We start from the raw sequence: 24,222 nt of genomic DNA, 5'->3' as shown, positions 1-24,222 counted from the left end.
GCCGCGCTTTGCCGCGCTTTGCCTGCCTCCCTCCCGGGCAGAGAGGTCGCGTCGTCGCTAGAGAGGAGAGAAAAGCTCATCCGTCACTTCTGTATCAGTGGAAGCAAAAGTACCAGATTGTGCCTGTACGGCGGCACCATTTGGATTTTTCTGCCGCATGGCACACGTTGGCTTTTTTTGCCGCACGGCACTAGCATGAATCGACGGCTGCGTGATACCGGTCAACAAACTGGTGGAAAAAGGGAGAGCCACGCTGAAGACTCGGCCCGTCTTTGTGATGGGTTGACCTGGCTAACGTGGATGCAGTTGAACGTAATGCATCACCAAACACGCACTGGCCGCTGCCGCCGCCGCCGTTCATCTGTTTCCTCCAATCGCTCGTTGGTAAGCACTTTGGAAGCTGACAGCGGCCATCCTTCACCGGGCTTCACCATATGCTGCGTGGCTGTCACCCAGGAGAGCGCCACACACACACGCAGGCAGGCAGGCAGGCAGGCAGGCACGTGGCTCCAGATGCTCCCCCCGCACACACTGGTGCAGCAGCTATTTGCACACGCATGTCACCAGAGGGGACAAAAACTGGACAGACGTGGTCCGACAAGTTGCTACTCTGCAGCCACGTGTGCCCATTGTGTGAATGGGCCGGACTTTGCAGATGCACGCCACGACTAGCATTGATCTCACAAGTTGGACTTGGTGGCCACATGGCACTCAACCTGATACTAAGTGTGGTCACGCAGCCACGAGCGGAGTCCTCGTCTCGTATGCCAGTGAAGACGAACGAGACACTAAGAGAGCGAGCGAGCGAGCGGGGGACTTGGGAGGGCACCGAGGCAGGCAGACAGCTGAGCGAGCCGAGCGTGCCGAGCGTGCCGAGCCAGCCGAGCCAGACGAGCGAGCAGCCAGTTGAAGTCAGAAGTGGGCGGCAGCGCGAGATGAAAGCCATTTGGGTTTGAATGGGAGATGAAGGGAGGCAGAAGAGAGGAAGTGGAGGAGATGACAGAGGATGGAGGAGGACGGACGGGCTGGGGGGCTCTCAGATGCAGGACGGGACCATCTGGACCAGATCGGCGCCAGGTCTCCCGCAGTAAACACGAGGCCTCCAACAGATTTTTGGGTGCGCAGGCGGAGCGTCAGCAAACTGGAAGTGCCTTTCGCCACTGCGCCCATTTAGATTGACTTTGACGTTTCGGTCTACTTTAGCACAAAGTGGGGGGGGAAAAAAAAAACATCCTCATCGCACAGCAGATATTTACAGGTGAGGGGGCGGACCCCCAGGAGTCTCCCACCGCCCGTTCCTGCCAGCTCATCCTCAAATCTACATCCCGACGAGACACGCCTCCGCACGCACATCTGCATACGTACACACACAAAGGTTGGAAGCGGTTGAAAGGGGAAAAAAAACCGGTAGAATTTCAAGTCACGTTCCTCCCGCCGGCTTCATTAGGATTGTTTTAAACAGCTTCTCAAACATTAATGCTTGGCCGCCTGGTGAACCGGGCATTAACATGGCCGCCGGCCCTTCACCTCAGCCGTGAGACAAAGAAGCACTTGACCTCCGCCGCCCCCTGCGTTACCGCCGGCAAACAGCAGGGGACTGTCCAACGAGGAGGATTAGAAAGAAAACAGGAGTGAGACGAATAACAATTGGGCACTCGCTGAGGCCTCGCCGTACGAGATGATTGCTAAAAGCTTTCAAGCTCAACGAGGTTTTTTAACTCATTCACCGCCATTGAAAGATTCATTTTCACACGTCAGGCAATATTGACGACAACACCAAATAGCAGTGTGTGAATCACGAGGACGCTCCCCCCCCCCCAAAAAAGTTTGTTGAGCGTCACGGCTGTGGAAACAGGAAGTGATGCCCGCAGGGAGCTTTTAACACATCACAGAGGAGGAGGGGGGGGGGGGGGGGGTAAATCTTTCACTCTGGCTCTGTGTTTGCCTCTCATTTCCAGTGAGGAAGAAGTGAGGAATCGGCGAGATGAAAGCAGGAGCAATTATCAGGCCTTCATCAAGTGCCAATTATCTGTCATCGTGGCGGCACACAACAATATGCTATGCAAGTGTTAAAACCTACTCTGTGTTATAGAAGGAAGTACAGAGTGGGGAAAGACAGATTCCCCTCCCCATCCGGCCCGGGTGAGCTTTCTGGTTTTGCTCTGCCACTCTGCATATGCACGCCTCATAATCCACTGCTCCTGTTGGACAGCACCAGTGGAGAACCTGCCCAAAAGCAATCTTGCGCATCTCATCAAAATCGCCTGCGAGCTGACTGGCAGCAAGTGGAGGGAGGCAGCGGAGTGCGCCCGCCGCCGCCGCCGCCGCAAATGTCCATATTCCGGGAGGTCCTAGGCGTAATCCCCTCGCTGGCGGGCTGACAAGCAAATGCAGTGCGCGCGCGCTCACACACGCGTGAGCGCTTTGTTCATTGTTCGTGCTTCATTCACTGACACCGCAGGGAATAGAAAAACAAAAGCAGTTTTCAGGACCTCAGACAAAGCCAAGCACTCACTACTGCCCCCAGTGGTCTGGTAGATAAAACACTGGCACAAATCCAATAGCTCATTTTCATTCATTCCCATACAGTCAAAGTGGGGGGCGCGACAAAAACAGTTGTATTTTGGAGCCAATATGCAGTTTTTCAATTTGTAATGGACTCGTACCTCCAAACACACACCATTTTGCGGGGTTGATCAGAGTTCGACATCCCTGCGGCCAAAAAGTTTGAGAAGCCCCCGTTTTTCAAAGGCGTTTGAAAGGCAGCCACAGAGACACGAGCTGCGCCAACGTCAGCTTGACTGAGACTTGACGGAGAACATTTGGCAAAATGAGGAGCCTCCGCCAGGCTAACTGGAGTCTCAGGTGGGACTTTGACAAGGAGGGGGACGCATCATTTACTCCGCACCCACCTATCACACTGACGCAAGTGTGTGTGTGTGTGTGTGGGGGGGGCAATGAATGTGCCTGTGTGTGCGCACAAGTGCATGCATGTGTGTGTCTGCATTGATGTGCATGTGTGTGTACATTTGCATCTATAAGTATGCATGTGCGCATACGTGTGATCGCCAGCGTGTCGTTAGGAAGCAAGAAGCTGAGGATCGGAAACGCCGGCGCTCACTCTGCCAGTGAGTCGGGCCAAGATAGCAGGGGTGCGTGCGTGCGTGCGTGCGTGCGTGCGTGCATGCCGTCAGAATACCAACAAGAGCTTGACGTGAGGGAGGTGTGAGATGCTATGCGCAAAAAAGACAACAAAATCTGTCAGGTATAGGAGGCTCAAAGGAATTCGATTTTTCTTTTCTTTGCTGGGCACTTTGCAAATGAACAACTTCCAATAAATCTTTTAGCCAGCCTGCTAGAAATATTTTCCGACTTGTCCTCGCAATGTCCACGTTTGAATCGGAAAAAATAGCTGGATGTATTTGGCATGGTATGTAGGGCAGCTCAACCCTAACGATGAAAAGTGCAATATCAAACGGACGGATGATGCTTCCACATGCCACTGTGCAGCCTTGGAGCATTGACGCATGGACACAATCAATCCGGAGTGGAGATTTGCAAGTCTAGAAGTTGCACTTCCCAGGCAGAGCGAGCGAGCGAGCGAGCGAGCGGCTTTCTCACCCTTCCAACCAGAGTGAAGGTGATGAGCGGGAGTGAGAAAAACCAGGCCCCCGCTGCCAGTTTTGGGGGGGGCCTGCTCGTCTGAGGGGGTGATTTTAGCAGACAGCGGAAGCGCGTCCAAAGCCAGCCGAGCATCCATATTCCAAGTGAGAGGCACGCGGTTGCCAGAAGGTGGTCGCGAGACGGGCTCGGCCGAGGCTTCGGTGTGGCACATCTGGGACATCCCTCTCATACTTTGAAGCGCTCGCTTGCATCCGCTTCTCGCTGGCTCTTCCTTCACAAGCCATTGATGCACGCACGCGACGGTCCAATTAGCAACCGACGCTAGCTTGGAGTTTCTCTCCCTTTTTCTCTCTTTCTCAGACCTAATGGGTAGTGAAGATGGAGCTCTCCAAACCGGTGTCAGCGCAAACACGGCTATCGACAGGCTTTCCGCTAGCATCGATAGCGTCTGATTATGTCAAGACTGGACCGGAGCTCGTGTCTATTAGCCTAATCACTTTTTCTTCTGCGGGCTACTGCAGCGGCAATGTGGTGGTGGTGGGGGGGGGGGGGGGGGGGGGGGGGATCACTGGTGCTAAAAATAGAAAGGCAAGGCGTGGTCCAGGGAGGACGCTTAACAAGGAAGGTGTGTGATACAAACAACCTCGCCACTTTCCATGTGCCAGCCTGAAGGCCGGAAGATTGGCATTAAGACACTGAGGGAAATGATGAGGCCCTGCTGAGAGGATGCGAGGACGTTGTCATGCGGTGCGTAATTGGGTGGGAGTGCGAGCGGCTATCGGGATCTGTGGCCTTCTGCCGGAATCTGTCTCCATTAGCGAGGAAGGAGCCAGCAAACGCAGCAACAAACAGCACATCCATCCGCACGTGCGCTTCATTAGCGACAAAGCTGCCATAGTCTGCTCTCTCAACAATGCGCTCGCTCCATCTTGTAATTGTGCACGCGAGATCATATTTTGTAGCGATGGGCCTCGGACCTACAGCGTGAAGCAAAAGGTCCCCAAGCGGGCCGCAGTCTAGTTGTAACGTGAGGCGTGGCGAGCTGCCTGCCTGCCTGCCACTGCAAGCAATGCAGCTTTCCTTAATTAAGATACTTTGTTTTTATTTGTCCTCCTCTTTCAGTCCTAAATAGAATTGGATTCTAAATGATCCATAACCAATAGAGCAATCTTTACTAAAAGCGCCTCCGACGGTCGAGTCCGGGGCCCGGCGCCCCCCACCCCTCCATCCCTCCCCCCGAGGGGATTGTGGGAAGATTGGAGCGACACGGCGCGCACCATTTATGGCTGAGAGCCCCTGGAGACGCGAGCGGCGAGAAGATGTAGGAAATGAGATCCTCTTCATTTCACCGGGAGAGCCGAGCGGGGCTCTCCCTCGCTCGTTTAGCGGAGGCGAGGCGCGCGCAAATGGCCGAGCGGGGAAGTCAAACAGCGTGCGCCAATGTCTGTTTATTGCACACCCCCTCCTTGGCGTTACACCATCAACGCGGACGGCGTAGTTCATCACCGGAGCCGGCGGGATGAAGAGCGCCGGCGAGGTGTCAACTTTGTTAGCGTGAGCAAATGATTTCTTCCGCTCCACGCAGAAGCAATGCATTTATGGAACAGCACTTCCTCCTTTTCCTGACTAAGCCTGCTCTTTGATGCTTCAATTTTCTTTGCTATTTACAAGAATGGAGGTTGGCTTTATCATGCACGACAGCAAGTCGCCTTTTGCCATTTGCTGCAAAATTTAGGACCATCAAATTGTCTTTCTATTTCATTGTATCAAAGACGCAAAATTTCCCGATTAAGCGTATCTGACTCGAAAATGCTCATGTTGAGGTCATCACACTGAATTCGCATCGACCTAAGAAATCACGTTAGGCATAACATTGACTGATGTTTATGAAACACGTACCGAAGACTCAATTGTCGTAGAAATTTAAAAAAAAAAAGTAAAAGTTAAACAATTCTTCATCTGATCAGCATGATGTTGACAGAGATGTTTTCCTCAAGCTCTGGTGTCGAGTTTGTTAAGAGGAAATTATTTCATACTTTCCAAAGCGCCCCCTCCCCATTTAAATCCATTTATTAAACACCTCCTCCTCAGAAAAGCCTGATAGCTGGCGAGAAGTCACATCTGCGCCTCTCTAATTCAATCCCACACAAGTTTGCTTTCCCCCTGCTCGCTACATAACCTAATTAAAAGCAAAACGCAAGAATTTTGGGAGAGGCGCGCTCATTTCACATTCATCAAGCGGACTGAGTGAAGGAAGAAGAAAAAAATATTATTTTTTTTTTAATTAAAATGAAAATTGCCCTCCCCCAACGCTACGTGGAATGATATATTTACAGCCAGCCAGCCAGCCAGCCAGCCAGCCAGCCAGCCAGCCAGCCAGCCAGCCCATATGGCAATCAAGCGCTCTCATTATTAGACACACTCGCAAGGGGATTGGACACGCACCTCGCCTCCAATATTTACAAAGTTCAGGACTCAGGTGCGACGCCACTTTTATCCTATTGGAAACAAATACGGACTCCATAACTCAGGTGCAATCAAGCGGCAGGGGAAAAAATAGGCTCGATTAATACCACAGTAGTTTGCGTAGTGGGGCTTTGTACTCATTCGTAGTACGAGTATTAGGCCGTGGGTGTTTCCGAGGCACGAGTCGGTATGCGATACAATCTTCGCTCCGGGCTAGCGTCTCAAAAGAGGTCGTTGAAAATCAATAGGGTCCGCAGCGCAATGATCAGCGAAAGCAGCCAAGAAAAGAGCCGGCCAGCTGGCCGGCCAGCGACGTGTCCAAATCAATAAGTTGTCTTTCTTGTGATGTGATTGTTTTGGTAAACAAGCAGCTATCTCACCGTGACCTGTGATGAGAGACTTCACAGGCAGGGTGAGAGAAGCACCTAGACCCGTGGTTCTTAACCTGGGTTCGATCGAACCCTAGGGGTTCGGCACAGCTGGTATGCTAATAATAACGCTCAATATACGTACGTCTCCGTACTTGTAGGATTCAGGAGCAAAATAAAAGTTAAGGTCGAGGCAAACGCTTATTCTCTAATCAATACAAATATTATGAAAATCGACTTTAAATTTATTACATTAAATAGACCAGGAAATAGGTGACGAGCTATGCTTAAACGTGATCACTCCATATACACACACACACACACACAAGCGCATACACACAGGGGTGCACGCAACATTCGTTGTACAACTAAGTTGTAAAATGACAATAAAGGGCATTCTCTTCTCTTCTCCTCTATTCTCTTCTATTCTATTCACAGATGTTTCTATAAGCTTACCTTCTTCAGATACTTTGAGAGCGACAATTGCAAACTCCCTTGTTATTTTTGCCTCATTTGGTATCCTTGACAACACCGACGGCATCCTAGGAGCAAAAATCTGCTTGCAACAAACAGCCACATACAGTACACGCACACACACACACACACACACACACACACACACACACACACACATTTCAAAGCTGCCTAAATCTCTCATGTTGCGCAGCCTTTCAGTCATCACAAGGTCTGCGCTTGCGTCTTGTTTCATTCTCAAACTGCACATTCCGCACTTCCACGTGGCTGCCTAATTAGTGGCCTGAAAGAGAGAGCAAAAAGTTCCCCCATCGGGGGGGGGAAAAAAAAAAAGTGACAGAATAGAGAGTGGGGCCAAAGAGCGAGTGAGACCCCTGTCTTTATTAGATCCGGAGAAAGGAGAGCAGAGCCAGGCCAGGCCAGGCAAGGCAAAGCCAGGCCAGGCTAGGCGAGGCGAGGCGAGACGAGACGAGACGCTTCACTGGTGGCATTTGCAGCGAGTCCGACAATCAAATATGAATCAGAGCAGCAGCACCGATTTGCAATTAAAATGATCTGAGCCTACCTGCCTCTTAATTAGGGCCTGCAGCAATGACACGCCGTCAGTGTGCAGGGTGAAAGAGTTTAGAAAGAAAGAAGAAGAAGAAGAAGAAAAAAAAAAAGGGGGGGCGGGCACTTGCAAAACGAGCCTGCAAGGAGATTGGACGACGGGCAGGTAGGGGAGGAGGAGCCAATCAGGTTGCGGTGTGTCTGCTCAAAATCCACAGCTACCCAGCGAGAGGAAAAATAACTCGGCATGTTTTTGGGTGTAAACTTTGTAGGCGCAAAATGGTTGCTTCAAACCAAAATGGCGGACTTCCTGTTCAGTGGCCCGAGAGCCATTTTTGTGCGTCCTGTCGGCACCGAGCGCAAACGCTATTAACACGCAGCGCGCACCTTTTACAGCTCATAAGCATCATTTAACGGGCCGATCATGTCCGTGCGCATTTCCTTCCCGAGCCGCCAGTAGCAGCCAATTTGCCGGTGACGAGCGCCTCGTCATTAGCTCTGCAAGGTTGATGTCGTCGGTGTTACACGATTTGCCACGTGCAGAAAAAAAACCCCAAATAAATAACAGGGTAGCCGTCACGAAGCCCGCTCCGCCCGCCCGCCACCTTGACAGCCCCCCCCCCCCCTCTCCGCCTCACACCTGGCTGATCCACTTAATCGATGCCACTTCACATCAGTCGTGATGGACGCGAGGAGAAAGAGCAGAACGCTCGGGGAATTAGCTCGGGTTGATTAAGGCCGTGCGCGCCTTACAGGAAGTGACCCCAAAAGTGGATGATGTCATCGACTGCAGTCACTTTCTATTCTGGAGAAGACGCTTTGATGTGCACCAGCACAAAGTGAAAGTGTCGGCGGCGCTCCCATGAGAATTTTCATACAAAAAGTGCTGCTTTTCGGCTAACTATTTGGTGCTGGCTGCCTGCCTGCCTGCCGGCCTGCTGTTTATTTTGAGTGTAATTCCACTGTCAACCGCTTGATGGTGGCACGCCATTTGGTTTGAATACGAGCGAAAAGAGCTCATCCTAGTTTCATCCTGCTTTGTACGCCAACAACCAGCCGGAGTTCGAGCGTTTTGGGGCTTGAACGTGTCCTTGTTTGAAACACAACACTTCCTGGCGCGTCATCTGGCATTTTAACGTTAGCATTCTGCTCTACGCTTACTTGCAGCGGCAGACAGATGCGACAGCTGTCGGGCCATATGCGACAAGCCTCTTAGATCCTTACTCCTTAATTATGGCCTCCCGCGGGCGCAATATTGACATTTCAGCTCTTTTGTGCGCGCACGCACGCACGCACGCACCCTCCAAAGTCGGGAGACTCGTAAGGGTAACGACGCCGACGGGTTACATGGCAGCGCATCAAGTGTGTTTGCAGACACGGAGCTGACTCGGAGGTTTTGCCGGCGAGGTGCGTTTATTTTATTTGGGATTTTTATTTTTTCCCTTTGTGGCTCAACGCATAAATGTAATCACCGCGATCACAAGATTATAAGCCATCAGAGGATGCCAGGTGGGAGACATTCGCTCAAAGTGCAAAATGGCTGACTTCCTGTACATTTTTGGGCCTTCAGACTTTTTCATTGAACGTCAAATCGGTAAAAGTGCTGTTGAGGGATTTTGATTCGATGCACTACTGAGAGGTTTCATCTAAAATGGCTGCTTCAAACCAAAACGGCAGACGAAATGTCCAATTTTAGACATGGGGCCTTCGTACTATTTGAATTCCGTCATTTGTTCCAATCAAATGAATCAAATTTGGTCATTTGGGTTCCTGAAAGGTCACTGGTGGCAAAGAAATGTTCCCGGTGAATGATGAAGCGCTTCACACTGCGTGCCCTTTAAAGGGTTAAGGAGTGATTACCACGGCCAATTAGACAAAAAGCGGCCACGCACCAAGGCGAGCGAACGAGCGAGCGAACGAGCGAGCGAGCGAACGAGCGAGCGAGCGAGCGAGCGAGCCGCTTGAAAATGGCACGAGAGGAGCCTTCGCTTTGATAAGGCCACCGCCGGGCGAGGAAGACGAGCGGATGAGTTATAGGAAGGAGGCGCGTCGGGGGTCACTTCAGCCCGCCATGCTCCCAGATTCACGGCAGCCACGCTTAATGTCACTGCCGCCGCCGCCATCGCCGTGTGTGTGTGTGTGTGTGTGTGTTTATAGTGCGGCTGGCTTTATCAGTCTGGCATTTCCTGCTCTCAGACGTAAGCAGCAGCAGAAGAAGAAGCCATCTGATGACCTCACAGAGAGTGCAGAAGACGCATGACCTTAACAGCAAGTCGGCAGCTTGGCAGGATAACACACGCTGGATGGCTTTGGTTCACACTTGCAAACAACTGAGGATACTTCCAAAAATGGCTCTTTCAGTTCCCCAAAATATGACTTTAGCTATTTCCCCCAAAATAGAAACTTTAAATACACACGTTTACGTTTATACAAAAATAGAAAATACGAATTACAAAATACCCAACTTGTAATCTTGGTGAATTTTAATACTAGATAGTCATATCTAACCGGTAAGCAACCTGAGGTGTAAATATGCTGCATTTGGAAGCGATACAATGTAAAAAGCCCATTCTCAAAAAGAACAGCAGGATATTAAACACCCTGGGAATATAAATCCACTTTTCTAATCATGCATAATTAGCAAATCCAGACTGGCTCTCTTTTTGCACAGTGAATCATTAGTACTCGAGCACCGCAAACTGTACTATGTTTTTTTTTTTTTTTTTTTGCTGGTCTGTACTCCGCTTTGACACGTTTCACAGAGAGACTCCTCATTTGCGGACGGGCGTGTATAATGTGTTGCTGGATGGTAAAAAAGGATGGAAAGGTGCACGCAAAAAGAAGCTTTTAATGGGCAGCATTTAAAAGCTCCCTGCTAGGTAAACGTGCACGCAAAGTGCTAATTGGGGAGCGGAGTGACGTCGGGGACCACGCGGGAGTCGCCCATGTCGTACGGGAGTGCAACTCGTGGAGAAAAGCCAACTTATTAGTGCAGCTAGTTTCTCCTCGCAAATCATTTTCTTCGTCCTCCAGCTGCTGCTGCTTCTGAAAAGAGCAGCGGTCAAGCAGGCGTGCGCAACCAGCGCTCCTTGTACTCCCACCCGGCGATGTGGTGGAAGGACTTTTCAAATGATTATTTGGGAATTCCCTCGTCGGAGCACTGAATTTGGCTCCAAAGCAAGATGGCCGACTTTCTGCTGTACTTGCCAATTTTTGGTGCCACTTGTTATGCTCCTTTTTCAGGGCGCAGTGGCGTTAGCCTAAAATGGCGCTTTCAAACCAAAATGGACGACTTCATTAGGCATCCTGTCATGACCACCTTTTCTACTGATGTTCATTGTTTTGATACTGATGTATTCCTGAAGTACCTGCTTAACACTTGCACCAAAAAAAAGTCTATTTCGCACCAACCTGTTGACAAGCAAAGGTGTTGACTGACACACACGCACGCGCGCCACGGCGGCGGCGGCGGCGGCGGCGGCGGCGTCGTCAAGGGGGAGCTTGAAAGACAGACTTTGTTGTCGCGGCGGCGGGCTAATTAGCCAGCCCTGCGCTCCCCTGCTCGCTCAACGTGTTTGAAATCCGCTGGATAGAGATAATTGAGCTGGAGATGTGCTACACGACAATGTCACGCTGAAGGACGCATCATCACAGACGCATGTGCACACACACACACGCACACAAAGGCACACGCACAAGCGTTGTTAATAGAGTGAAAGGTATGTTTGCTCACTCTATTAGGCTCATATTGCGTGTGTGTGGTTTTTTTTTTTAAAGATGTCAATAATTGCTTTGAGGCGGTGAATAAATGCTGTGAGCTCTTCAAATTCACTGGGACGTTCCCACTCTCGTGTCGGCCACCTTTTCTAGTCGTGTGTGAATTTCCAAATGGATTTCAGCGTGCGCTATGAAAATCGATTTGGCCAGCCGGACGACATAGACGCGAGGCGACGCGAGGTAAGGCAAGGTCTCTCCCCCCGAGACTCAAAACAAGGGTTTAATTTGCATTTTAATTACAAACTTCCATGTCGCGGCGTCAAAATAGATGCTCGCTCGCTCGCTCGCTCGTGTCGCCTCCAGCGCTGCTCGGTACGGACATGCGGCCTTTACCTACAACTCGTGTCATGCCTCCTGTTTATGTTATTAAAGTTCTTCATCTCCTTTTAGAATAAATGAAAGAAGTCCCTGCTACAGGCTTCACTCGTCAACCTGGAATTCTGTATAGTACGTGTCTATTAACTCACGTATGCCTGAGCTTAAAAGGCAAGTCGGCCATCTTGGCTTTGACGTGGCCATTTTTTGTGACGAGCCATCAGAAGCGCCACCAAAAAATGTCATCAAACAATACATCGATACTAAATACAGGTGGTGTGCATCAAAGCAGCCAATGTTGTCATGAAGAACTAAGCAACAAACACGTAGACAGATGGCCGGCCCCACACCACTTCTTTCCAGGTCCGTATGTCACCAGTGTCAATATCGTTAGCGCTACGTCGGCGTCTATTTGCCAGCAACTGATTGGCCCCTTAAGCCAGAATCGCATGCGTTCAAATGCTTGCGATGCTTGTGCTTAAGTGACGGCTGAAAAGAAGGTGAAAGAAAGACGCTGGCACTTTGACTGATCTGCTCTCACTTTTGTAGTGATCCCGCCGCGGGTTGCCCTCACATCTTCACCTTCACTCTTCTTCTCACTTCAAACATCATTTGTGTGTGTGTGTGTGTCTTTCTTTCTACACCTCATCTTCCTTGCCAGAATACACTTTCCAAAAAAAGCATGGGCAGAAGAAGCCTTACCTACATCAAAGTCTCTGGCACATCTGTTTCGTTGGCTGACTCCGCCGTCGGGCCAGCTGGACTCTGCGTCCCAATCCTTCCCGTGCGTCCGCTGCCGAGGCTTCTTGGCGAGTCGAGAGAGCCGGCGTGGGCGGACCAGACGGCGACTTTGCATCTGTTTGGCGAGGGAAAACAACTGAGATGGAGCGTGCGCGACCAGTGCGGCTTTTTCACGCATCCGTCCGTCCGTCCGTCCATCCATCCATCCATCCGTCCGTCCGTCCGTCCGTCCGTCCATCCATCCATCCATCCATCCGTCCGTCCATCCATCCATCCATCCATCCATCCGTCCTAACCTGCCGAGATGTGTTGGAGCCTGCGCTAGCTTACTTTGCAATCGCGTAATTGTATAGCACACTCCACTTCAAGGCTTCAAGCTGTTTAATGCCTCTCTCACTTACTAGTTTACTGTCCAAGTCAAACAATTAAAAGACAATTACACATTGCGTAATTAAAACCACATAACTTTGCCTCCAGCTCGCTTCATGTCGACAATGCAAAACACATCAAGCAATGAATATTTGAACACAAATGGTGTGTCAACACATGTAGATAATTGAAGTTTGAAATGGAATTTGAAGGCTCAGATCAGATTTCTTTGTATTTGTCATGTAGTAGTTTGTTGCACATGTAAATACAAAATCAGCAGCCATCATATGAACCACAGGTATTGACGAGGACACGCACACCGAGCATAGGCTAGCTAGCAAGCTTTTTTGACATTTCTGGCATCTGATTGACATTTCCTTGGCATGTGCGTGTAAACATGTTTAAATTTAGAAATGACATTTATTCACTCTCACAGTGGAGCACAAGCTACGAATACAAAGTGTGTGTGCGTGTGTGTGTGTGTTTACCACTCAAGCGCACTGCATGGATATCCATTTTGACCGTTATGGCCTGCTTTTAAAATAAATGACTACTTTCGGCATTTTAATATGAGCATTTTGGAGCCAAATACAAAGCTTCAGGATCGTCTTGTTTTAGTGCGCTTGGCACTTATTTGGGCGCCGCTCCGACGTGAAAGGGAATTGGGCTTAAATGATTTTGCCGCTTCGATCGGCGCCGCGGGTCCGCTCGGGCAGAGGGTTTTACGGCCGGATCTCTGCGGGCCTTTAATGCGGCGCATTAACCTCGCGCGCGCGCACACACATTCAAAGGCTTGTGAGGTGACACAAGAGCATTAAGGCTACGTTTTCTGCATTTCTTAGGGTCAAGTGCTGACAGCTTATTTATTTACCAGGCCACACCCAAAAATGACATTTCCGTCATCCCGTTTGTCTCACGTACGCGGTGCAAATTGGCCCGACAGTTACGTCGTCAGCCAAGATAGGATATCCGCAAAGTCATTTGCAGAGGGCACCGGCCGGATTCAACGCCATTCTGCTTTATTTGCATGCCGATGACAAACAACTGACACGTTCTTCTCATCTGGCTTCCGTCTCAGTAGACACGCAAGGAAAAAGGCAAGAAGCAATCACGTCAGCTCCTCCACACGGTGACATTTTACTCTCTAATTCCTCCATCTTTTACGGCTATCGTTCAGTGCCACTCTATTGCTCTTCTTGCGCCGCTTCCCTCTTGTAAATCCTCCCCTGGCCTCCATCTTTGTCTCCCGCAGCCATTGTGCCTGGAGAGCCATCAATCTTCCTCAATGAGTGCCAAGCAGTGCCAAGGCCAAGTTCGATTACTCCTGGCTCTTCTCACTTCAGCGCATTGTCTACAGACGTATACGGTAGATAGACCGTACGGACAGTCGGTCGGGTGCGCATTTCCTCCAGGTGAGCCAAAATACATACCTACCCAAAATGCTTCCAATAAAAAGCATTTACATTGCTGCCAAATCTGGATCAGATCTGGATCTGGAAGTGGGTTTGGAATTTCACCCTCAAGAAAGAATATCAGCCTCATTCCAAATGGTAGAAAAGTACAAGAAGAATCGTCCAAGGTGTGTGCGCGTACGTTGAAGTGTTAACACATAAAAGATCAGGAAAAAAAAAAATCAGGGCCATGACCTTCCAGACAGACCAAAGGGGGTTTTAACAAGCCGCCTTGCTGCCCTCCGTGCTTCAGTGACAGTCATTTCCGCTCACTCGCTCGCTCATGCCAAGAATGCTGGTGCCGGTGCCGGTGCCAAACAGGAAAATATTGAAACGCGTGCCTTAAGTATCCTTCATTGTACACAAATATAAATAGCTACTACGCTGAGTGCGTATGCCACACCGCAGTGCTAAAAAAAACAACAACGTTGCTAGGGATTCAGCACATTTGCGGTGGTGTAATTAAGATGAAACTTGAAGCTGTCAGTCAGTAAGTTCCAATGACAGAATCTTCACACGTAATTAAAACATTGACAGTTGGTGATAATATAGATTTTCAAAACAAATAAGGTTAGCATCTCCTCAAAGGACTTCATTAGCAAACTCTTTGGGTGCACTCACAAAATGAGATTTCTTTCCTAGTTCTCATTTGTCCATCCTTCTCTACATATAATGTAGATAATCCTGAAGCTAAGTCTTGCCCTTATTTCCTTGTTGACATTCTGTAATCGCTGTTGCGCCACTTTTGACATTTGGGGACATTTAAGGATATGTATGGGGAGACATGGGTGGACATTTGAGGACATGACACTTGAGGTTCCTGAGCCATGTTTGAGTGGGGACAACAGGTGGGTGGCATTTGGGGTCATTTCGACGCTCGTGCATGGCGAAAGCCACACACATCAAATGGAGGCATCTCGGGGACACGTTGGGGGACATTTCAGGTGATCCAGGACATCGTTTTTGCTCTTTGCCTTTCGACATTTCAAGACTTGGGTAACAGACATTGAATATGGCTTTTTCAAAATCATTGGGGGCCATCAAAGGCAGCTTTTGACCTTTTGGGGCTTTTTCCCAGCTTCAAGCGAAGATGGCACGGCAGCGGTGTGAAAGGGAAGAGCGGAAAGGCCGCCCTGGACTACGTATATGAACTACTGAGCTAGCGAGAACTGAAAAATGGAAGCATCTACTTAAGGGAAGCGTTTATTTGTCTCGTGATTAGCGTGGCGTCCCCTCGGTCTTCTGATGTCTCCTCTCGCCCGCAGTACAGTGATGTTAGCCTTCTCATGGATATTCATGCAGCCCATTAAAACTTGAGCGAGCGGGGGAAGCTGGCATTGCTTATTGCGCCAGGGAGAGAGAAAAGAACACCAGCTGAGGGAGGGAGGCACAGGGAGCCAAACGGGAAGCGGAGCCGAGGTGGAAGGGCTACATGACGGCGAGGGACCTCGTATTGTTCCCCTGTGAAGCCACAATGAAATTCCAAAGCCTCTGCCGAGCAGAGACGTTCCGCAAGATAACATTTCGCGCCGGCCGGGCCTGCCCGAGCACAATAATACGGCACGTGTGGGGAGATTTGGAGGCCGAGGAGAAAAGTGGGGGACATTTGTGAACAGGATTTAATGTAGACATGCTGAATAGGGAAATTAGAGATTGGGGTTGCATGTGAGGCTGGTTAAGCCAATCATCGGGCATGATTGAATGCATTTGCAGAAGAACGCAAAAGCCGTCCCACCCACCGCTGCGGCGGGCGCTTTCAAAGGTCAAAGATTGTCCAGAGGAAAGCCAAGCAGGGAGCGCTCGGGGGAATCAATATGCTGCTGTTGGCGGGCCCCACGCCAAAACCATTTCATGTTCCAACTTGGACGCTCGCTTTGTGACAAAACTTCAATTTCACAAGCGTATGAACTATCGATTTTGCAGCCGCCGCACCTTCATTGTCCTCTGCCTGCTCTGCCCTCCCCCCCCCCCCATGTCTCATGAAAACTTGTTTTCTGATTGGAATGTGGCGAACGGAGCAGTTCTCTTATGAATTTCAGATTTTTGAGAGCGCAAGAACACAAAGCTCCATATTTTGGCGTACACTTAAACGAGCCGCTGTGATGCGCGTTACTAAGCCTCTTCTGAGCCGCATTGTCTGGACTTTAATTGTCGGTCAATCAGGATTAGGCAAAACAATGCGCCACCGTACATTGTCATTTTCCATGCACCCGGAAGGAAACGAATACACAAAAAGGTGCAAATCCAAGCAGATTTGACTTTTGCCAGCAAAAAGGTACAGCTCAAAGCTGAATGAAATCCCTTTATGAAGTCTGATGCTGCAACCAGGAAACTTCTTTGGAATCAAAACTTCAACTCTGGGTCAACTCTGACTCCATGGGGTTTTATTCCCTCACGTGTTCCCAGAATGTCTGAAGTTATTCCGAAAGCCGTCACATTTGAATGACAACAAATGCCAAATCTGACCAGATATCTCTCCATCGTGACGGCGCTCCACTCGATAATCCCACCATTAAAACGAGCGACGGCTATTAAATGGCAGATATTATCAGCAGCACAATTACGTGTGACTTTTGGGCTGACACCGAGTTCATATTCCGCCGTGCAGTTGTGATTACTGGTCCAAAGCGAGCGTGCTCTAAACGCGCCTCGGCTCCCTTTCCAGATTACTTGTGCTCTTAAAAGACTCGCTTTCATCTGTGTCGCTCCTCCTCCGCCTACTCCAGTATTATTAGATACCAGAACAGTGCACAACGCTTTAGTCACACACACACACACACACACATACACATGATGTGATTCAGCAAAAAAAACAAAAAAAACATTTCAGCATCCAGAGCTGAACGAGCCATTAGCGCCCCCGGTTCTGTTCCACATCTCATTTGCCACAATAGCCGTGCAAACTAAATCACAACTTGTTGCCTTGTCTTATTCACAATACGTCTTCATCTAGCTTGGATACGAGCGGTGCGTCATCCCAATCACAAACACTACAGGTGCATTTTGTTTTCCGAGCTAAATTGGCTGGCTGAGGTTAGCATTAGTATTGGTGCCAATGTACTTTTGTGAAGGTACAAAAGGTATCCCGTAATTAGCACTTTGGGCCACTTTGGCTGTGACAGTGACCCGAGAGAAGTGGTCAACCGGAGTGGAGCTCACCAGTCAGCAGGTTATTGCCACAAATTTGGAGGTTTGACTGGCGACAGCTTCACGACGCCTGAGTGGCCTCTACGACGCGCCGCCTGTCACATTCTATTAGCTCAGCCCGCTTCCATTGGCTGGCCGCCTATTCCCCCGGCCGGCGAAGCCTCCTCCCGTAAATAAAGCAAATGGCCGCGTCGTGTAGTAAATGAAGACTGGGGACCGTGCGGGCATGCATGCGTGCATGCGGGCGGGCGGGCGGGCGGCCGGGCAGGCGCTCGCTCGCTCGTTTGTAAAAACATCGCTCCGGATAATTTAACCTACAGGAGCGAGACCATTGCGCCCGCCCGCCCGCCCGGCTTGGCTCGTCCTTCATCAGTTTCACTTTGACTTATGCTACAGCGCCGGTTAAAAGGCTTCAGTGTAAATGCTTCAACACACACACACACACACACACACACACACACACATTTGGCCAGTTTACAAAAGAAAAGGTTGCGTCTTTTCGCAAGAGGCAGCAGAAAAGGCCATCAGTCTAATGACTGTTTTCAACATCTGTTTCCTTTTTCTTAAGTGCAGGTGTTTCTCTCGCACCCGCACGGCTAAGTGCGGAAAGGTCACAACGAGTTGGTTGGTTTCTTCACCACTTTTTTATGAATGTCATCAATAAAAAAAAAAAAAAAAAAAAAAAATGAAAAAAACATCTCTATAGGTTAGATTTGTCGCGGGCTAGTGAAATATGAAACGTACATATACTGGACTGGAGTGGATCACATTGAACGAGAGAGACTACCAAGTGACACTGTACTTGGACGTTATTTCTTGGAAAGTGAGATTGTTTACTTGACGCTCACTAGCAGAAGGAGCGCAGCTGTCGGTGGCAATCGCACCATTGTTCTCTGAAATTAACTTTGTAAAGCTTTGTTTGCTGCTTGCGAGTGTATGCACGCACACGCGCGTGTGACCAGAAATGTCACTTGATTTGCATTTTTGCACCCACTGCTTTCTTGGAAATAAAAGCCAATGGCCAAAAGATTTCTTTTCAATTTTGTTCGCTCCTCTCATGATGCGTTCAACGTGGTGCGTTTTTTTGTCAAGGGTTCAACATGAACCCTTTAGTAGACAGAGGGGACGAGAACTTTGAGAATAACGCGAGACCGTATTTCATAAAAAGGTTCATGAAAGGAGGCAATTCCGACATTGTTTGGCAAGATGTGACATCTTATTTCTCATGAGGCGAGATCACACACGAGCGGGCAATTATCATCCGCCACATGCGAGAGCGCCACCAACCACACACAACTTGGATTAGCTCGCAGCAAAGCGAGAACACAATTTCAGACTACTTTTATATCCTGACACGAAAAGAGATTTCAGATGTTTCAATCGGACATCTATTCATTCATTCATCCATTTATTTTGTATTTTTATTTGTAAACATTTTTTGTCCAAACTCGATGTATTTAGTTCAGTTGTATTTCAGTTTAATGCTCCTATATTAACGTAGGCGGCACTTTTCGGAGGAGGTACTACTTGGTGTAAACATTTTCAGAAGCACTGCTGGCGAGACAACACGAGCCACAGCTCCACCTGCAGGCAGGAGGTGTACAAAACTAGTGGGCCTTGAAATCTTGAAATGAAAGGCAGTCATCATGAGGCATCGAGAGCGGAAGAGGAGGTGAGGTGAGCTTTTTGAATGCAGTGCCAGCATCTTAATTGGGCTGCGAGGAGAAGTCAGCTTTGTTTGTTTGTTTGTTTATCTGCGCGGCAGATGTGAATCGGCATCGAGTCGCCCGCCGCATGTGGGACGTTGCCCATGTCGGCTGTCTTGGCAAATTCCAGCAGAGAAGAAGACTAATGTGATTTGCAGCCCGCCCCCTTTTTGAAGATGGAGATCATCCGACGAGAACAAAAACACTTGGGGGATGAAGCGAGGCTTGGCTGTGATGCTCGTCCAAAAGTTGCCCTGGTGGGATCTTTCATTTAAGGCGAACGAACAGAGGGGGGAGAAAAAAGGCAGAGGAGGAAATCTGGCAGCTGAAGAAAGGAACAAGCTTGTTGTGACACCTGGATTGTTTTCATCCGCGCCGCCGCCGCCGCTGCCGCCGCCGCCTTTCATCTCCACGCGCAACAATATTCACGAGATGGACGCGATTCTTTTTCTGGTCTCTGTCTCACGTTGTCTTGACTTGGCCGCTGAGACGTTAAGGAAGAAGGCGTTCCATGCTTTGGCTCGCTACTCCAACGCAATTATCAAGAAAGAAATAAGCGTAGCATGTGTGTCTGTAGCCACCGAGAAAACAGAAAGTTTCATTAAAGCCGCAAAGTCGCACATTCATTAGCTGCTTGCACATTCTTGACCTTATCCCTATTTTCACTTCAAATGTAATGTTAAAACAACATTAGGTTTTGTATTTGTTTTAATATGGTATTAAGATAATGTTTGCATTCATTTTTAGAGCTATTTTGTCATTTCGATTGGATTTTTGATGATTGATTGATTTGTCATTGTGCTTTATTTCTTTAGAATTTGGCATATATTTATTTAAACGTACTGATATTTTTGTAGCTATTTCTTAATTTTGGTTCGTCATGATCATTTCTATTTCACATGCATTTTTATCGATTAAATCTAACAAGACTGTTTTCATTTGAATACTTCTTAAAAAGGCACATTCGACAATGCGACCAATTATCGGTTGTCTCGTAACTGCTGTAACGTGACGGTAATGCAAAATATCGTAGTCGAGCGACCGCCTCTGCATTGTTTACGATGCCGACCGCGGCCTGCCTGCGCACGCGTCACCTGCAGCTTCGACGCGGCGTCGGGCGCGGTGATGTTTTTAATTAGCCCAAGCCTTTGGAAAAGCTGATGAGGGACTATTGAATTTGCACTTCAATTAGAGTGCTTATCAAGTGTAGATTACACAAGGCTCACACTCAATTACGACGCTGGCTGCAGCATGGCGGTGGGGGGGGGGCAGCCAGGGAAGGTGGTGGCTGAAGGCACTACGGCGGACCTTTGTTAAGAGTCAACATTCTGCACAGCAAATCCAACTCCAAGCTTTTGTTTAGGAATTCAAGAAGAAAGAAAAAATGTACAGAAACCATTTTTTTTTCTTCATTCAAATAGATATTCTGGTATGCATGCTTTAACTACCAGGGGGCAGTATAATATCAACACGCAAACTCCTCAGCAGTAATATGAGTGGTTCTTTGCAGAGGATACGGAATATAGGACAAACTATTGCTGTATATAGTTTGTCATTCTATACTCTATCTTTTACTTCTTTTTTTGTATTTTGTTTATTTTTTTTAATTTAGCTTAACTTGTTTCCTTTTTTAATATAGCTTAACTTGTTTACTCTTTCATAAGTAGTCGTGAATTTGGTGTTTATTTTTCATTTTATACTTTAGGCAATTATTCTGTATTTCTTTCAATTTTCTTGCTCACTCATCTTGTCATTTGTTTTGTTTTTTATTTCTTTGCTCTTTCCTTTGACATTTGCGGAGGACATACGAGAACTCCGACAAGGACGCGTGACAGCTTGCGGCTAATTTGCACCGTCTGATGCGCATTTGCCGTCGAAGCCTCTTTCAAAGCGCTAAAGAGGAACGCGCTGTTCAGAAGAAGAAGAAGAAAAGGGAGGAAAAGACAACAATGTGTAAATTCTCTGATGGATTACAGCAGCGATGACTGAACGCTGAGACTGGATTTGTCTGCAAGGCGCCGATAAAAGGACGGCTCGGCTCCTTCGGTGCGTCAAGGACTTTGGAGTCGACGCGTTACCAAGACGGCAGACGGCATGCGAGTGAGGTTTTTCGGGCGGCTATTTATCACCAACGGTGTGCCCGGCCGGGGTCGCCGTTCATTTATCAACCGCACATCAGGCGGAGGCCTTGATGTGTGCATTCAAACCATTCGATAGCGTTCATTTGGAATGAATTGACAAAGAACGAAACAACTGGATACGCACAACATTGTGGCGCGAGCACGGAAATGGTGGATACCGAGCAAGAAAATCCCAATGACGTCAATATGTTGAGGGAAGCTTCAATAAAGGTTAAACGCAAACAACTTTTCCCTGTTTGATTGTGTGTGTGTGTGTGTGTGTTATCTCCTGCTTTCAACCGACCTTTCCTCTCGCGGCTCTCACTCCTCCTCTGTAGCGAGCGTCAAAGAGCGTTCAGGTCTCCCACAGGACTCGAAGGCATGGCTCTCTTCCAAGCGTGCTCACATAATCACTTCAGACCTGCCAGTTTAGGCCGACATCTCCCTGAGGGATGCCGCGCTGCAGGCCAAGCAAAATGGCCGCTCCCTGAGATGGATAGAAACAAGTGCATTTTGCTGCTTCATTCATCTTTCACAAACACAATATTCATCGGACACAGAAGATATAGATAGTGCCAACATTGTTTTGGACTCGGGTTCCTCTTTCAAATGTAACAAAACTAAACCAAGCATTCCCCTTTTTTTTTTCATTTTGGATCACTGCGTGGCCGGTTAATTACGTTGCAAAAGTCGACGAAGGCGGCCGTGCTCGTGGCGAGCACGCTTAGTGACATACGCTAGCGGAGGGAAAAAAGAAGAAAAATGAATATCTTCATTAACGAGGAAGCTGAAAGCGAGCCGTGCTGGCTTTGGCCCGCTCGCTGTCAGAGGTTGCGCTCACTTTGACTGACTTGGGGGAAGCCGAATCAGCCTCCGGCGCCACTCGGGCAGGGAACATTTGCACAGCAAAGGCTGGCGTCGGAGCTCCGGGGCTCTCGCTGCCGTCTAATTACGCTCAGAGGGTGTGAGCGCTTGTACACAACGGTGCACAATGGCGCAATAGTACACAAAAGTGATCCCGCATTCTGGGGTGAGTGAATAACAAATACCCTTTAACAAGGTGCTTTGATTCACTTTGGACAGCCTTTTTGATGAGACTGGAAGGGAACAATTTAGAAAAGGAATTTCCCGGACGCAAGCGGATATTTCTTCCAAATCATTTCTTCCCTTTTTGAAGAGAAACAAGGCAACACCTTCGACAGCAAGCAAACAAAGTGGTCCGTGTGTCAAGCTGAAGCCAGACAGACCGAGCGACCGACGTAGCTGGCTGGCTGGCTGGCTGGCTGTCTTTCAAGGTTTGGCCGGTGAAATATGAGCACTCCAAGGAGAGACAAGGACACGCGGGGGCAACACGGCCGCACGCTCTTATTTGTCATTTTGCTTCATCTCCGCCTGGCCGCTGTAAACATCTTTCAATAAAACCAGCGGTCACAGGCGCAGTTATCCGTCCTCCTGACGCAGGCAAGGGACGCGGCGACCCGGCACCGCCGGTCCAAGCATTTTTCTGCCGCTCATTAGGGATGCGGGGCTTTTAAAAGGCACGCCAAAACAAGCTCTGTCGCTGCCATTTAAGTGGCGCACGGACTTTTTAATTAAGTCTCATAACGTGACGGAGGCCGCCCCATTTATTGTGGCTTTGGAGGCTTTAACAGGCCCGTTCACACCATTAAAGCGGCGCAGGTGTAACATCGGCTGTGTCACGCGTCATCCTCCGCCGGCATTGTGCTCTTTTATCCCGTGGCGACAAAGAAGCAGAATCACTTTGGTGCCGACCACACGCAGCATTTTGCTCACGTCATTGGCTATGAAATTAAAACAGAAACGAATTCAGCACTCTATTGATCTAATGTAGGTCAGAAAGAGAATTGGGACCTATTTTCAAATGAAGAGCTGTATGGCTTCGGTTGATTCACTTTTTGTTCCTGACTGCGTAACATTTGTTATGTTTGGGGGGGGGGGGGAGGGGACAAAAAAAAAACAACAACAAGTGAGCCATCGGGCGTTTGTGAACAACCGGAAGTGCTTTCACTTTGGTTTGAAGCCACGTGACATGTTCCGTTGGTTCACTCTTGATTCCAGCGTCTACAATTTGATGCAATTGTAACACACGTGGAAGTGAGAAGTTTGACTCTGGTTTGCTTCAGCGCGGCATCACAACGCTTCTTATTTTCCAGAACAGATGCTCACGTGACCTTGACTCGACACTTTAATTGGCACCATCACTCCTTGACACTTGGGCTCAGCCTGGCTCGCCGTTCATCACATGGCAAAAATCCATCCTGCCTTCCATCTGTTTATTTCTCCGGCTTCCTTTTCTCCGCCACGGACGGGCCTACGTCGATAAGCGCCGACGTGGCCGCTCGATCCGCAATCGAGGCAACAATCGACGTGGGGCCGCATTCGTCGTGTGCGTTGACTGTACGTGGCTGCACGCTCGTTCGTGTCTTGGATGAGCCAAGTGACTTACTTTTTATGCATTAAAGAACCTATTAACAATTGATTAACATACTCTACAAAGAAGTGGGCCGACGTTAACAAGCGGAAAATATCAGAAGCCCAAACTGACATTAACATTTTATATGAGGGAAGGGTGAAGAACGGCCCATGCGCCGATTGCGTCATCAAGAATTGTGCTGCATTCATTATTTGCGGCTGCTTTTTTGTTTTTGTGGTTGCACACCACTAAGTGTTTTAACCAATTTACTGTAAATTGACTGACTCTTGATTAGAGATTTTTTTTGGGGTGGATAACACTCATAATGACGCCATTGGCATTTGCTCCACAACATGGACCACGAGATTTTTAACTAAACATTTATCAAATCTGGTCACAAATTTTAATTTTGGAAAACACGATTTGAAAAAGGCTCTTAACGTCAGCATTTCTGATTTTTTTTTTTTTATGTAAATGTTGTTTTGCCCCAACAAAGGCTTTTCCAAGCATGAAATCACACATTTGAAAACGTTTTTTTCAAGCCGTCTGGGTGATCCGAGCGGTGACTTACTTTTATGCATTAAAGAGCTTCTTAACAATCAAAGGGCCCAGAAGCCATTTACATACTCTACAAAGAAGCGGCCCTTCTATCATAAGCTCCAGAGGTCAGAGGCCACATGG

General features: G+C 48.7%; 1 long non-coding RNA gene across 6 annotated transcripts in view; it reads right to left on the bottom strand.

Moving 5' to 3' along the window:
- Positions 1–24,222, bottom strand: part of LOC148384678 (uncharacterized) — a 114,124-nt gene that overhangs the window by 84,967 nt on the left and 4,935 nt on the right. For 3 of the 6 annotated variants that reach the window (XR_015853277.1, XR_015853279.1, XR_015853278.1), the window contains exons 4-5: positions 21,412–21,594; positions 12,276–12,429 (exon numbers count right to left, since the gene is read on the bottom strand). This is a non-coding gene — a long non-coding RNA (uncharacterized LOC148384678). Of the gene's footprint in view, positions 58–12,275; positions 12,430–21,411; positions 21,595–24,222 lie in introns of all 6 variants that reach the window. The other 3 variants (XR_015853281.1, XR_015853282.1, XR_015853280.1) reach the window with 3 other exon arrangements.

The sequence above is a fragment of the Syngnathus floridae genome, chromosome 17, assembly GCF_059516105.1.
Source record: "Syngnathus floridae isolate MCC-2025c chromosome 17, RoL_Sflo_1.0, whole genome shotgun sequence".
Classification (NCBI taxonomy): domain Eukaryota; kingdom Metazoa; phylum Chordata; class Actinopteri; order Syngnathiformes; family Syngnathidae; genus Syngnathus; species Syngnathus floridae.
The sequence above is the reverse complement of the archived record's forward strand: the minus strand, read 5'-3'. Positions and strand labels throughout refer to the sequence as shown.